The 15,741-nt window shown below is 39.0% G+C and overlaps 1 protein-coding gene and 1 long non-coding RNA gene across 8 annotated transcripts in view; one reads left to right on the top strand and one right to left on the bottom strand.

Annotated features, from left to right (window-relative positions):
* LOC122224781 overlaps positions 1-15,741 on the bottom strand; it is a 119,778-nt gene that overhangs the window by 12,622 nt on the left and 91,415 nt on the right. The gene's annotated exons all lie outside the window — the stretch shown is intronic.
* The window catches only part of CB4H12orf56 (chromosome B4 C12orf56 homolog), an 83,658-nt gene that overhangs the window by 8,655 nt on the left and 59,262 nt on the right, over positions 1-15,741 (top strand). The gene's annotated exons all lie outside the window — the stretch shown is intronic.

The following is a 15,741-nucleotide window of genomic DNA, read 5'->3' as shown; positions in this document are numbered from 1 at the left end:
GAGTCTTGTTCTTGGTTTGTTTGTTTTAATATGAGGTCTATGCCAAACGTGGGGCTTGAACTCATGACCCTGAGACCAAGATCTGCATGTTCTACTGAATGAGCCAGGCAGGCACCCCTGCTTTCAAGTCCTGAGAAACTTCATGAGGGTGTGCATTTTGTCAGTTTGATTCACTGATGTACCCCCCAGTGCCTAGAATGATAGTGTCTTGGTCGGGATAGCCTAGGTTAACTGCACTAACAAACAGCCCCAAGGTCTTAGTGCTTTAACACAACACAAAGTCCATCTCATCCAAGTTACTTGTCCACTGTGGATTAGCTTCGTTTCAGTCACAAGATATGTGACACTTAGTCACCCATCTTAGTATCAGGGACTCCATCTCAGCCATATGCTTGCTTAATCACCAGACAGAGGGAAATTAACTTGGAAAATTATGTACTTATTTTTAAGCTTCTACCCAGAAGTGATACATGTAATTTCTCACATTTTATTAGCTAGAGTCAGGCACATAGCCCATGCCTATCTTAAAAGGGGGCAGGAAAACGTGATCCTACCATATATGCATTCCACGTGTCTGAAAGAGAGAAAAGGAGTATTTGAACAGCTCTAATGTCTACCTCAAATTGCTGACATTTTATTGATTGCTTACTATATGCCACTCAGCCTCTGTTCTAAGTACTTACCCTGGAACTTCTTTATCTTTACAACAACCCCAGATAATACTGTATCTAGCTTTACCGATAAAGAACCTGAAGTACAGAGAACTTAGGCAACTTGCCCAAGGTCATCCTCTAAGTGGCAGAACCAGAATTTGCACTCTAGGAGTCAGCCTGCGGCATCCATGCTTTGATTCTCTAAGCTTTGATTCTCTAAGCTATACCTGCCTCGGTCATAGCAGGTCATTAAAAAAATAATAATAAGTTTTCATTGAATATCCAGAAGACTCTAAGCTTTTTGAAAAGAGAAACTCCATCTTACATTTTGCATCTTTGAGTTTTGCACTTTGCAGTAGGAACTCAGAAGTATCCATGATGAATTGAACTGGATAAATTAGAAACTAGATGCTCAACTGCCAAAAGCCTAGGGTGCGTTTATTCTCTGAAATTAAAGCTGAAAGAAGAAATCTGAATCAAGACTATGAAAACAAGACTAAGGGATAAGATAAATATAGAATTGTTCACAAAATTTTCAGAAACAAGAAAGAAGTACTATCAACTTTACTTCAATTGAAAAACAAAAAATAAGGGATCTCCCTTAGGATTTTAAAAGTAGCATTTTAATAAAAGTAAGAGAAATCAGTAATCAGTTGCACATATAAATATGGCCCCAAATGATGTAGATACATTCATGAGTGATGTATTATTCTTAGAGGTGGTCAAAGAAGTTAGAGATATTTTCACATAAAGCCTTATTCATTTGAGGTAACACAAAAGAGCATTCTCTTCTCTCCCCAAATGCCCCTTGCTGCCATCATCAGTGACAAATACCATGCTGAGTAGGCCATGAATCTAGCCAGTATTGCATTACTGAGGTTCTTAGGAAGAATCAAAGGTCATTAACTGTAATAGATATCTATTGGCTATGCACTAATGTGTTAGCCTTGTGTCAAACACTTTAAATCTTATTTAATTTTATTAACTCTATGAGGAAGATGATATTGTCTTTTTTTCCCCCCTGGATGATAAAATGGAGGCAGACAAAGGGGAAATATATATATATATATATATATATATATATATATATATATATATATATATATATATATATATACTTTTTTTTTTTTTTTTTTTAATTTTTTTTAACGTTTATTTATTTTTTTTTTTAAATTTTTTTTTTTCAACGTTTTTTATTTATTTTTGGGACAGAGAGAGACACAGCATGAGCGGGGGAGGGGCAGAGAGAGAGGGAGACACAGAATCGGAAACAGGCTCCAGGCTCCGAGCCATCAGCCCAGAGCCTGACGCGGGGCTCGAACTCACGGACTCACGGACCGCAAGATCGTGACCTGGCTGAAGTCGGACGCTTAACCGACTGCGCCACCCAGGCGCCCCAACGTTTATTTATTTTTGAGACAGAGAGAGAGACAGCATGAACAGGGGAGGGTCAGAGAAAGAGGGAGACACAGAATCTGAAACAGGCTCCAGGCTCTGAGCTGTCAGCACAGAGCCCGATGCGGGGCTTGAACTCACAGACCGCGAGATCATGACCTGAGCCGAAGTCGGACACTTAACCGACTGAGCCACCCAGGCGCCCCAAAGGGGAAATATTTGCACAAGGTCATATTCAGAAAACATTGGAGCTGGAATGTAAATTCAGGTCTTTTGACCTTACAGCCAGCATTCTTGAACCATTATGCACACAGTAACAACTGACTTTCTACAAATTCCTGCTTTCCAAATTCCTTCCTTTTCCTTCCTTCTTTCTTTCCTTCTTTCTTTCTTTCTTCCTTTAATTTTTTTAAATTGTAGTTAACATACAGTGCTATATTGGTTTCAGGAGAATTCAGTGATTCATCACTTACATCCAAATTCCAAATTGCTTTAGAAGTTTTTAGGTTTTGCAATAGAGACAACATGGTCACCTCAGTTTGCAGATTACCTGGCTCCTGGGCATTGGCTGTCAGGAAGGAGAGGATGAAGTTATAAATAAAACACCTTTTTCATTCCTCATACCACCCCTCTGTATTCAAGATTGTTGTCCTTCAAAGCTCACACTGGTGTCATTGCTGTTTCTGATGCCGTTCAAGGACAGGTCTGGTTGCAAAGACGCAGACGGATGTCGTATCCTCTTCACAGGGTCGAACCTTGAAACCTTTTTTCCTTTTAGTCTTAGCTGTGGCTCTTGTCCCAGAGACAATGATTTTTCAAGCCTAACACTGAAATAGTCTAGGGAGTCTCCAGTATTATGGGGCTGTGCCCAATTCTCCAAACTGGTTATTCTTTTTGGCATATGTGGGTGGATCATTCTTGCCAACAATATTCATAGATCCCAAAAAAAGCTCATCTACTTAGATGTCCTTAGGGATTGATACACTAAAGCCCAGGTAGAGTATAATGGAAAAAAAAAAAAAAAAAACCCACCTGGTGGAGGCTGCTGTTTTTTAATTATGTCAGTGGAAGAATTTGCCAAATGTTAAATGTAAAAATAGCTTCTACTAAGGAATAAGTTTGTGTACAGCCTGACATAGGTAATTGCTAATGTGGTTTAATTTGAGGGAAATCCATTCAAGATATCTCCATACATTGATAGGCTATCTCATCAGTACCTTTAATCCTACCACTGGCCCTCCTTCAGATTTGCTCTGAAATCCTTGTGGAACAAGTAATTCATTAAATTGAAATTTGAGTGAATTAATTTATTACTTGCTTTCCTCCAGTTTTTAGAGACAGAGATGGGAGAGTTAGAGCTTGCTGTCAGAGAGGAAGTTAGGTCATCAAAGGACCATGGAAGTTGAAAGATATCTCACAATTTAGCTCTTTTGGGGACTTACTTCCACTACTTAATGTCCCATGAAATAAAATGATCTCCAAATTGTGGTCCAGTACGTGGTGTCTACCTTCAGATTTTCCCTTTTGACTTTTCCTCTGGTTTATGTCTTTTTTTTTTTTTTTAAGATTTTATATTTAAGTAATGTTTACACCCAACATGGGGTTTGAATTTACAACCCCAAGATCAACTGACTGAGCCAGCCAGGTACCCCTTAAAAAATGTCTCTTTATAGTGGGTTTTTTTTTTAATATATGAAATTTATTGTCAAATTTGTTTCCATACAACCCCCAGTGCTCATCCCAAAAGATCCCCTCTTCAATACCCATCACCCACTCTCCCCTCCCTCCCACCCCCCATCAACCCTCAGTTTGTTCTCAGTTTTTAAAAGTCTCTTATGCTTTGGCTCTCTCCATAGTGGGTTTGTTTGAATTAGGATTCAAATAATGGTCCCCACCAAATTGTGTTTGGTTATCTGTCTCTTAAATCCCTTTTAATCTGTGACAGTTCTTCCTTCCTCTTTCATTTTTCTGTCAGTTATTTGCTGGAGAAATGAGATCACTTTTTCTGGAGAATTTTCCACAATCTGGATCTGGAATCCTTGGGCATGTCCTTCATCCACTATAGGTGCTTTAAACTGGGTAAGATCCAGGGGCAGTGTTTTGACAATACTCCTAGCTGGTGCTGTTTATTTCCTATTACTTCCCATCAATAGTCACATCTTTTTATCTTTTTGTCTTTTTGTGCTGGTCAAATGTGTGGGTTGTTCTGTCTCCTGGACCCCTTTTTAGACTAACAGTATCACCACCCCTCCTTGCCTTGTTTTTACATGTTGAAGAGATGGCCTTTTTTTTTTTTTTTTTTTTTTTTTTTGTAGAATGTCTCCTCTGGATTTGCTGATTATTTCTTCCTGGGGCTGTTTTCCTCGAGAATACATACTTTAATCAGGTCTTATCATAATAAAGTTCCTGTCTGCCATCACTTTTTAAATAGAGAAACTAGGGGCGCCTGGGTGGCTCAGTTGGTTGAGCGTCCGACTTCGGCTCAGGTCACGATCTCGCGGTTCGTGAGTTCAAGCCCTGCGTCGGGCTCTGGGCTGATGGCTCAGAGCCTGGAGCCTGCTTCCGATTCTGTGTCTCCCTCTCTCTCTGCCCCTCCCCCGTTCATGCTCTGTCTCTCTCTGTCCCAAAAATAAATAAACGTTAAAAAAAAATTAAAAAAAAAAAAAGAAAAAAAATAAATAGAGAAACTACTAACTTTGTAAATTAAACAAACAAAAACCCTACCTTTCCTACTGAATATGGAATAGGCCAGGTGGTAAATGAAGGGATTAGAGCAATTCTAATAATAATAATCTCTTAAACCTGTATTTTCTAAATAGGGGGGAAAATGACATCATGAAAGTCAAGTGTCATCATTTCTCTCAGTGATACTTTATTTAGAATTTTCTTGAACAAGGGAGATAACTGAATGGGTAAATGCTTGTGCTAAGGTCTTCTGTTAGATCTATAACTCTCAACTCCAGTGCCTTTTAATCTTTTTTTAATACATTTCTGTGGATTTGGTTTGCAAGCATTTTGTTGAGGACTTTTACATCTATATTTACAAGAAATATTATTGGTCTGTAGTTTTCTTATGATGTCTTTGTCTGGTTTTGGTATCAGAATAATATAGGAAGTGTTTGGTCCTCTTCTACTTTTTGGAAGAGTTTGTGAGGGATTGGTGTTAATTCTTTAAACATTTGGTAGAATTCACCAATGAGACCATGTATTACTGTACCTTTCTTTGTGGGAAGTTTTTTTGTTACTAATTCAATCTCTCATAGTTCTATTCATATTGCTGTTAACGGTCTACTCATATTTTCTACTTCTCTTGAGTTAGTTTTGGTAGTTCCTGTCTTTCTAGGAATTGGTCTATTTTATCCAGGCATTTTAATTTGTTGGTATTCAGTTGTTCATAGGATTCCTTTATACTTTTTGTTTCTGTAAGGTTGATACTATCTCCTTTTATACCTGATTATAGGTATAGATTGAGTCTTCTCTCTTTTTCTCTTGGTTAATCTTGTTAAAGGATTGTCAGTTATGTTGATTTTCAATGAATCAATTTTTGGTTTGGTTGATTTTCCTTATTGTTTTTCTATTCACCATTTCACTAATTTCTGCTCTAATTTTTAGGTAGGGTATTGAAGTTTCCAGCTGTTATGGTTGAGTTTATTTCTCTCTTCAATTCTTTCAGTTTTTGCTTCATGTATTTTGGGGTTCTATTCTTAGGTACATATATGCTTATAATTGTCATAACTTCTTGATGGATTGAACTGTTATCATTATAAATTGTCTCTTGTACAATTTAAAATATATATATATTTTAAATATATATATATATTTTAAATATATATATATATTTTAAATATATATATATATATTTTAAATATATATATATACATACATATATATGTATGTATATATATATACATACGTGTATATATATATATATATACACGTATGTATATATATATGTTTTTATTAAGTAAACCCCATGCCCAACATGGGACTCGAGCTCACGACGCTGAGATCCAGTGTTGCATGTTTTACAACTAAGACAGCCAGGTTCCCCTCTAGTAAAATTTTTTTTTGCACTGAGTCTTATTTTGTCTAAGAGTACTATCACCATTTCAGCTGTCTTTTGCTTGCTGTTTGCACAGTATATCTTTCCCATCCCTTTACTTTCAACCTATTTGTGTTTTTGACTCGAAAGTGAGTCTCTTGTTATAGTACAAGTGAATCATTAGTCAAATCATGTTTTTAAAATCTATCCTTTCAATCCCTGACTTTGAATGGAGTGTCTAATCCATTCACAGTAGTATAATTACTGATAAGGCAGGGTTTACATCTGTTCTATTGCTATTTGTTTTCATATGTCTTTTTCCCCCTATTTCCTCCCTATTACTGCCTTCCTTTGTGTCAAATAGGTATTTGCTAGTATCCGATTTGAATTCTCTTGTGACTTCTTTTATACTATGTATTTTGGAGTTTTTAAATTAATGTTTGCCCTGGGTATGTACAATGTACATCCTACTTTATAACAATGTAGCTCAGATCATTATCAATTTCAATAGTATACAAAAATATAAGTCTGTTCCCTCCCCACTCCTTTGTGCTGTTATTATCATACACGTTACAGTTTCTACATTAAGTGTCCATCAACACAGATTTATAATTACAGCTTTATACAATTATCTTTTAAACTAGACAGGAGAAGGGCGCCTGGGTGGCTCAGTTTAGCATCTGACTTTTTTTTTTTTAAGTTTATTTATTTATTTTGAGAGGGACAGAAACAGCACAAGTAGGGGTGGGGCAGAGAGAGAGGGAGAGAAAGAGAGATTGAGAGAGAGAGAGAGAGAGAGAGAGAGAGAGAGAGAGGGAATCCCAAGCAGACTCCACACTGTCAGTCTGGAGCCCAACGTGGATCTCAAACTCACTTAACCAACTGAGCCACCCAGGTGCCCCCGAGACCAACTCTTGATTTGGGCTCAGGTCATGATCTCGCAGTTTTGTGGGTTTGAGCCCATACTGGGCTCTGCGCTGACAGTAGAGAGCCTGCTTAGGATTCCTCTGCCTCTCTCTCTGCCCCTCCTGCATTCTCTCTCTTTCTCTCAAATTAAATAAACTTAAAAAAAAAATTAGGGCACAAAATAATGAATTGATCTATAAGAATTTAATTAGAATAGTATATACTAATTAGTTCGCTGTCTGCCTAATGGCTTTGGGGGGACACTTTATTTTCTATTTATTTATTTTTTGACCTCAGTCTGTACTTTTTAAAAAAAATATTTATTTAAATTATCCCCACACCCAACATGGGGCTTGAACTCATGACTCCGAGATCAAGAGTCGCATGCTCCTAACTGAGCCAGACAGGTGCCCCTCCTTTCAGATACTTTAGTATCTTCCGCTCAGAAGTTTGCTTTTAAGTGATTTTAATCCTGGTCTTTGTACATTATTTTATGATAAGTTCATTTTTTCTCAGGCTTTCTGAACCTGAGATTCTCTTTCATGTTTTAATCCCTCTTTGATGTCAGGCTTTTGATAGGAACTCTGCAGGTGGACAATTCATCAGAATGCGTAAGAAATGAGAGCCACTTGAACAAAATGGGTCAATTCAGGAATTAAGAAATTTGGAATTTTTAGGGTTGTGTGACATTTGTTATGACAGGAATCATGTTTGTAAATAAAGTCTTTCTTCTTAGTGTCTCACAGTGAGAATACAAAAATCCACGTCATGGTGACACTGTTTTGCCTCCTAATAGAAAGAAACAATCTTATTTTCTGACCCACAGTGCAGTTAGTTTCTCGGCATATGCATGTTTCATTCTTTGTGTGTCATTTTGTATAAGTCAAGAGCACAGGTTTCACTTTGAATCTGGTCTGCCACATACTAGCAGTGCAACCCTGAGCAGGTCTCTGAGGGTTCAGTGAAATCATATGTATAAAGCACTTAGAAGAACACATAATAAGTGCTCAATAAATGTTAGCTTTACTGTATTCTATATGACACTGTTTGAACACTGAATTCTTCCTCTTCCCCCATCTTTACTCTGGAGAGGATCTGGCCACAAGGATCAGAATCCTTATGAATCCTTTGAAGGGGAAGAATGAAGGTGGGCTGGCCCTCTCTGACTCTTATCTTGGTGAAAGGGCAAAACTGCTAGTGCCCAAAGGAGGCAGAACCAGTAGTCTCAGCCAATGGCCTTATGGCTGGGTAAGATCGTCCTACTGTGTAGGAGGTCTCCAAGACTGCCCTTCATGCTTGATGATTCAGCAGAAGGACTCACAAGATTCAAATGGTTGATGATAAGGAGAAGATTCAGATTAAATTCAACAAGGAAAAAATGGTGCATGAGATAAAATCCAGGAGAACCTAGTGCATGCTTCCAGGTGTCCTCTCCCATCAGAGTACCACGGATGTACTTAATTTTCCCAGCAATATGTGCATCGTACTACCAAGTTCAACTGAGCCTTGGTGTACAGAATTTGTATTGCAGATGGACACAGGCACATGCAGAGCCTACATGAGTGACCTCAGCTACTCAGACTCCAGCCCCCCTTCCATCTTCTTACCCTCACCCCCAGAAAAACCAGGTGTTTACTACAGATTACACTGTCAGAATAAATTTATCTGCTCAAACTGATACAGGATGGCCCAATACACCCTTGTATCAGGCTGTCAGAATATTCCAAGGCTCGTTGATTATCTCCTAAGATATTTTTAAAAGATTTTTCCCAAGGCCCAAATCTTACAGTTGGAGTAACACATGGCTCCAAGTAATAGTGATGGTGGTTATATAGTAGGAAACTTTCTCAGGGGCACAAAAAGTCAGGTCAGGCATTAGAAAGTGCTAGAGGGGTGCCTGGTGGCTCAGTCTGTTATGCATCTGACTCTTGATTTTGGCTCAGATCGTGATCTCTCAGTTCGTGGGATCGAGCCCCGCATCTTGCTCTGTGCTGACAGTGCAGAGCCTGCTTGGGTTTCCTCTCTCCCCCTCTCTCTGCCCCTCTCCCTGCATGCTCTCTCTCCCTCTCATTCTCTCTCTCAAAATAAATTAATACACATAAAAAAAAAGGAAAAAGGGGTACCTGGATGGCTCAGTTGGTTAAGCTTCCAGCTCTTGATCTCAGCCCAGGTCGTGATCTTGCGGTTCATGAGTTTCAGCCCTACATCGGGCTCTGTGGTAATGGTGTGGAGCTGGTTTGGGATTCTGTCTCTTCTCTCTGCCCCTCCCCTGCATGTGCTCACTCTCTTTCTGAAAATAAATAAACTAAAAAAAATTTTTTTTAAAGATAAAAAAGAAAGTGCTACAACTTACGAATGGTCTTAGAGTTTTTATAATATTGACTGGAAGAATTTAGGAGGCCATCTACATAACTCCAACTTGCCAACCTCAGTTTCTAATGAGAAAAGATAAGCTAAAGGTACAGTTTATATTAGTGGAGAAGTATAAGTATAGCACTGGGTCAATAGTAATTTCGTGCAATTGTATTTAAAAGAAGTGATTTATCAAGTAAATGTAAATAGTTTGATTTAATTGTATATGAGACTTTGTATGTCAGCGAATCATAGAAAAAAGTCTATTCTGGGGCACCTGGGTGGCTCAGTCAGTTAAGCATCTGACTTCAACTCAGGTCATGATCTCACAGTTCGTGGGTTTGAGCCCTGCGTCGGGCTCTCTGCTGACAGCTCAGAGCCTGGAGCCTGCTTTGGATTCTGTGTGTGTCTCTCTCTCTCTGCCCATCCCCATTCATGCTCTCTCTCTCTCTCTCTCTCTCTCTCAAAAATAAATAAAAAACATAAAAAAGAGAGACCCAGCAATTGCATTACTAGGTATTTATCCAAGGGATACAGGTATGCTGTTTCACAAGGGGCACATGCACCCCAGTGTTTATAGCAGCACTATCAACAATAGCCAAAATATTGAAAGAGCCCAAACATCCATCAATGGATGGATGGATGAAGATGTCGTGTGTGTACACACACACACACACACACACACACACACAGACACACACACACACACACACACACACTGGAGTATTACTCGGCAATCAAAAAGAATGAAATCTTGCCATTTGCAACTATGTGGATGGAACTAGAGGGTATTATGCTAAGTGAAATTAGTCAGAGAAAGACAAATATCATATGAATTCACTCATATGAGGACTTTAAGAGACAAAACAGATGAACATAAGGGAAGGGAAGCAAAAATTATATAAAAACAGGGAGAGGGACAAAACATAAGAGACTCTTAAATATGGAGAACAAACAGAGGGTTACTGGAGGGGGAAGGGGCTAAATGGGTAAGGGGCATTAAGGAATCTACTGAAATCATTGTTGCACTATATGCTAACTTGGATGTAAGTTAAAAAAATAAACTAAAAAAAAAAAACAAAAAAAGAAAAAAGAAAAAATTTCCTGTTTCCTGATTTGCGGTTCTAAAATTATTTTCATGGAGATATTCAGATATTTTTTTTAAACTTAAAAAAATTTTTTTTAACATTTATTTATTATTGAGAAACAGAGACAGAGCATGAGCATGGAAGGGGCAGAGAAAGGGGGAGACAGAATCTGAAGCAGGCTCCAGGCTCTGAGTTGTCAGCACAGAGCCCGACGTAGGGCTTGAACTCACAAGCTGCAAGATCATGACCTGAGCCAAAGTCGGACGCTCACCCAACTGAGCCACCCAGGAGCCCCAATATTCAGATATTATTATCTGTATTAAAAGGTGTCTGGGTAAAAGCACTTCTTTCAACTTTGATAAATAGTCCTAAAAACATAAATTCAATGCTATATGATACAATGAATAATCTTAATTTATTTCCCACGTAAATAAGCTAAATATTTGTTTACAAATAAGATTTAAATTATTACTACTTAGCTTATTTTATTTTTTTTTTTTTAATTTTTTTTTTTCAACGTTTTTTATTTATTTTTGGGACAGAGAGAGACAGAGCATGAACGGGGGAGGGGCAGAGAGAGAGGGAAACACAGAATCGGAAACAGGCTCCAGGCTCCGAGCCATCAGCCCAGAGCCTGACGCGGGGCTAGAACTCACGGACCGCGAGATCGTGACCTGGCTGAAGTCGGACGCTTAACCGACTGCGCCACCCAGGCGCCCCTACTTAGCTTATTTTAAACTATTTAAAGTATTTAAGCTTACTTAAAATAAGCTACTAAAGCTTATTTCTAAGACATAAAGTTAGAAAATTTTAATTTTTTCATAAAAGTAAACTGTACCTCAACATGGGGCTCAAACTCATGGACCTGGAGATCAAGATCAAGATCAAGATCACATGTTCTACTGACTGAGCAGCCAGGCACCCCTAAAGTTAGAAAATTTTAAACAAAGTAGTTCTGTAGGAGCATGACATCTATCATCTACCTACCTATCTACCTACCTACCTATATCTTTTCTTGCTTTGGGGCAAAATAGAAACTCTGGCTTTGAATTTCCTAATGATGTCTCTGGTGTAAATACAAAAATTTGCTTTTCAGATAACACTAGGTCTAAAATAAATTGCTAACATAGGATTGAGTTCAACTGTGTCCCACTGAAGAGCTTTATTTTCTTCCTTCAGGCACTGAAGGCATATTCTTTGGACCAAGTCTCCTTGCCTGACAGTGGAGAAGCCTCCTAGTCAGAAAACTTTTTACCTCCCATGGATGTGTAAATTAGCCTTGCTTAGCTCCTGGGTGGTCCTCTCATGCTTCACAAACATGCTGTGGTCTTTACAAAAGACTGATTTTTTTTTTAATTTAAATGCAAAAAACAGAGTGAGAGTGAGAAACGACCTTCCTTACTCTAACGTTGTCCTTGTAATTCAAGTCCAAGTTGAATTAAATGTTTCTGTAAGAGTTTGTTCTATCTACAGTATTGTAGTCATACTATAATCTCTTTATAGTATATATACATATATATGCATATATACACTTTATACTATAATCTCTTTATTTGCAACTGAGATTGTGACTGTTAGATGAACCAATAAGAGAATGGAGCAAGTGAAAAGTGATAGATCATTATGGCACTACCACTGTTCACCGTTACTGTCTGTTTATCCGATGTCATCCACCCTTTTATAGAATACGATGTGTCCCCTTGGCTGTGTGGCAGTCATCACTATAATCATTTACCACCTCCCTTATAGTGGGAGGCCTCACAGTGTGCACAGAAATGCCTTTTTAAAAGGCATGTTGCCGTAGACTGCCTTCATGCATCATGCTAGATGTTGTCTTCACTGCCCACCCCCCTTTAGTTCTTTGGTGACAGAGTGACACATTTGTGCTTTAGGACTATGAGATGCTAGGGCTACCAGCTGAAATATTTTACAAATCAGTGAAACAACTGTCTTTGTCATAACATGTAGATGATTCTTAGAATTAAAATAGGTAAAACTAAATTATGTACTCATTGTACTTACAATGTTAAAAGACAGGCCCCAAATGGAGACTTAACCTAATTCCATTTTCATCTCTCCCAGAAATGGAATCTTAAACCAGTGAATCAGGAACCTCCTGATGAGCACTAGTTGGGTAATCTGCCTGGTAGACCCTTACTATCTCCTAAAGGAAAGTAACTTTGCAATAACTAACATTTTTGCCAAGTATAACTTCCTTGTTCCCACTCCCTTCTGCTTAAAAGTCTTTTCATTTTGTACAGCCCCTTGGAGTACCTTTCTATCTGCTAGATTGGATGCTGCCTGATTTGAATCGGTTTTTGCCCAAATAGACTCTTAAAATTTTTAACATTGCTTCAGTTTATCTTTGAACAAATCTCACCACCCAGAGATAACCACAGTTAACCACGTAACATTCCAAACCGTGTTCTGTGCACTAACACATATGGAACCACATTCCACATATCAGTCTGTAATCTTATTTTTACTTTACAGCATGTCATGGATGTCTTTCCATGCCAGTGAATACAGAAAATATTTACACGAATAAATGCCACCACAGGGTATTTAAGGAAGGTATTATGTTCTTTTTTTAAATACTTTTTTTAGGGGTATGTAGGTGGCTCAGTTGGTTAAGCGGCTGACTCTTGATTTCCGCTCAGGTCATAATCTCACAGTTTGTGAGTTTAAGCCCAGCATCGGGCTCTGTGCTGATAGCTCAGAGCCTGGAGCCTGCTTCTGATTCTGTGTCTCCCTCTCTCTCTGCCTCTCCCCCACTCATGCTGTCTCTCTCTGTCTCAAATAAATAAACATTAAAAAATTAAAAAACAAAAACAAGAAACAACCTAAATGTCCATCAGCAGAAGAATGGGTAAACACACTGTTGGGATTTAGAAGCATTAGAGTAGTACTATGAGCAGATAAAGAACAGGAACCTCTTGGAGAGTCTGGGTGGCTCAGTCGGTTGAGCATCCAACTTCGGCTCAGGTCATGATCTCGCAGTTTGTGAGTTTGAGCCCAGCATCGGGCTCTGTGCTGACAGCTCAGAGCCTAGAGCCTGCTTCAGATTCTGTGTTGCCCTCTCTGTCCACTCCTCCACCACTCATACTCTGTCTCTCTGTCTCTCAAAAATAAATGTTAAAAAAATTAAAAAAAAATTTTTTTTTACATTTATTTATTTTTGAGAGACAGAGCACTAGTGGGAGAGGGGCAGAGTGGGGAGGGAGAGAGAGAGAGAGAGAGAGAGAGAGAATCCAAAGCAGGTTCCAGGCGCTGAGCTGCCAGCACAGAGCCCGACGCAGGGCTCAAACTCACAAACCGTGAGATCATGACCTGAGCCAAAGGTCGGACACTCAACCGACTGAGCCATCCAGGTGCTTCCAAAAAAATGTTAAAAAAATTTTTTTTTCAAATGTTTATTTAGTTTTGAGGGAGAGACAGAGCATGAGTGGGAGAGGGACAGAGAGAGAGGGAGGCTCAATTTAAAGCAGGTTCCAGGCTCTGAGCTGTCAGCACAGACCCTGATGGGGTGCTCAAACTAAGGAACCGTGAGATCATGACCTGAGCTAAGTCAGATGCTCAACAGACTGGGCCACCCAGGCGCCCCAGGTATTATGTTCTTGAATGACAAAGCTAACCAAACTCGGTGACTATAGCAACTAAATAAAAAAGAGATCTGGCCCTACTTCAGTCTCAAGTGAAAGAATTAGCAAAATTTGACTGAAACTCCTACACAATAATGAATCCAGCTGTTTGATTACTGTTTGGATTCCAGCCCTGTTTTTTTTTTTTTTTTAATTTTCTAAAAATATTTTAAAAAATTTATTTATTTATTTTGAGAAAGAGAGAGAGAGAGAGAGAGAGCAAGAGAGAATTTGTGGGCGGAGGAGGGGCAGAGGGAGAGAGAGCCCATGCAGGCTCCACATTGTCAGCCCAGGGCCCTGACTTGGGGCTGGATCTCATGACTGAGAGATCATGACCTGAGCCATTATCAAGAGTTGGATGTTTAACTGACCGAGCCACCCAGGTGCCCCTAATTTTAATTTTTTTTAACATTTTTTTAAATTTTAAGTAGGCTTCATGCCCAACATGGAGATGACCCTGAGATCAAGATTCATTGGCTCCACAGACTGAGCCAGCCAGAAGCCCCTCCAGTCCTGCTTTTAGAATAGAAACACTTTTATTTTTCCCTGACAAAATCCCTACCTCTGACCACTAGTTAGGGCTGTGGTCTTAAACTTTAGTCGTTTTTATAACATTGGCCTTGGAAACCAACTGCCTTATCTCGTAATTCTAGTTCCACCTTTTACTAGTTTTGTAAACTTAACATCCTCTGAATGTTCGTTTTCTCATTGCAAAATGGGGTTTATAATAACTACCTCATATATATAGTACTATATTTTTGCCATGTTCCATAAACTGTGGAATTATTATTCAAATTATTATAGGTACTTTTTCTCCTCCCCAAACTTCTTTTTTAATGTTTTTTATTTATTTTTGAGACAGGGAGAGACAGAGCATGAACAGGGGAGGGGCAGAGAGAGAGGGAGACACAGAATCTGAAACAGGCTCCAGGCTCTGAGCTGTCAGCACAGAGCCCGACGCAGGGCTCGAACTCACGGACCGCGAGATCATGACCTGAGCCGAAGTCTGCCCCTTAACCAACTGAGCCACCCAGGCGCCCCATCTCCTCCCCAAACTTCTAATAAGCAATTTGAGGCAGACATAATTACATATTTATTTATACTCAGTCTCTACTTGAAGCCTAATTATTACCAGATTAATATTAAATACACTTGGAATCACAGCCAGTTAGACCAACGTATGTCTTAAGGAACACTCTTCTTTATAGACTCCAGAAGGACTGGAAAGCTAACTGTAAGAGAGAAAACCATAAAGGAAAGTATAAAACATAGGTGAGTATTTGATTTCAGGGTACAGAAGACATTTCTAAGCATAAAGGGAAAAAATAAGACAAAAGTTGACAGCTGTATCAGTTAGAAATTTTAAGTTTCTATTTGTTTTAAAAAAACACACAAAGGGGCGCCTGGGTGGCTCGGTCGGTTGGGCGTCCGACTTCAGCTCAGGTCATGATCTCACAGACCGTGAGTTCGAGCCCCGAGTCGGGCTCTGGGCTGATGGCTCAGAGCCTGGAGCCTGCTTCTGATTCTGTGTCTCCCTCTCTGTCTGCCCCTCCCCCGTTCATGCTCTGTCTCTCTCTGTCTCAAAAATAAACGTAAAAAAAAAAAAAAAAATTAAAAAAAAAAAAACACATACAGAAAAGTTTTCTATGAATTACAGCATTGTA

Source organism: Panthera leo, chromosome B4, assembly GCF_018350215.1.
Source record: "Panthera leo isolate Ple1 chromosome B4, P.leo_Ple1_pat1.1, whole genome shotgun sequence".
Classification (NCBI taxonomy): Eukaryota; Metazoa; Chordata; class Mammalia; order Carnivora; family Felidae; genus Panthera; species Panthera leo.
Note: the sequence above shows the minus strand (reverse complement) of the source record. Positions and strands in the feature narration are given on the sequence as shown.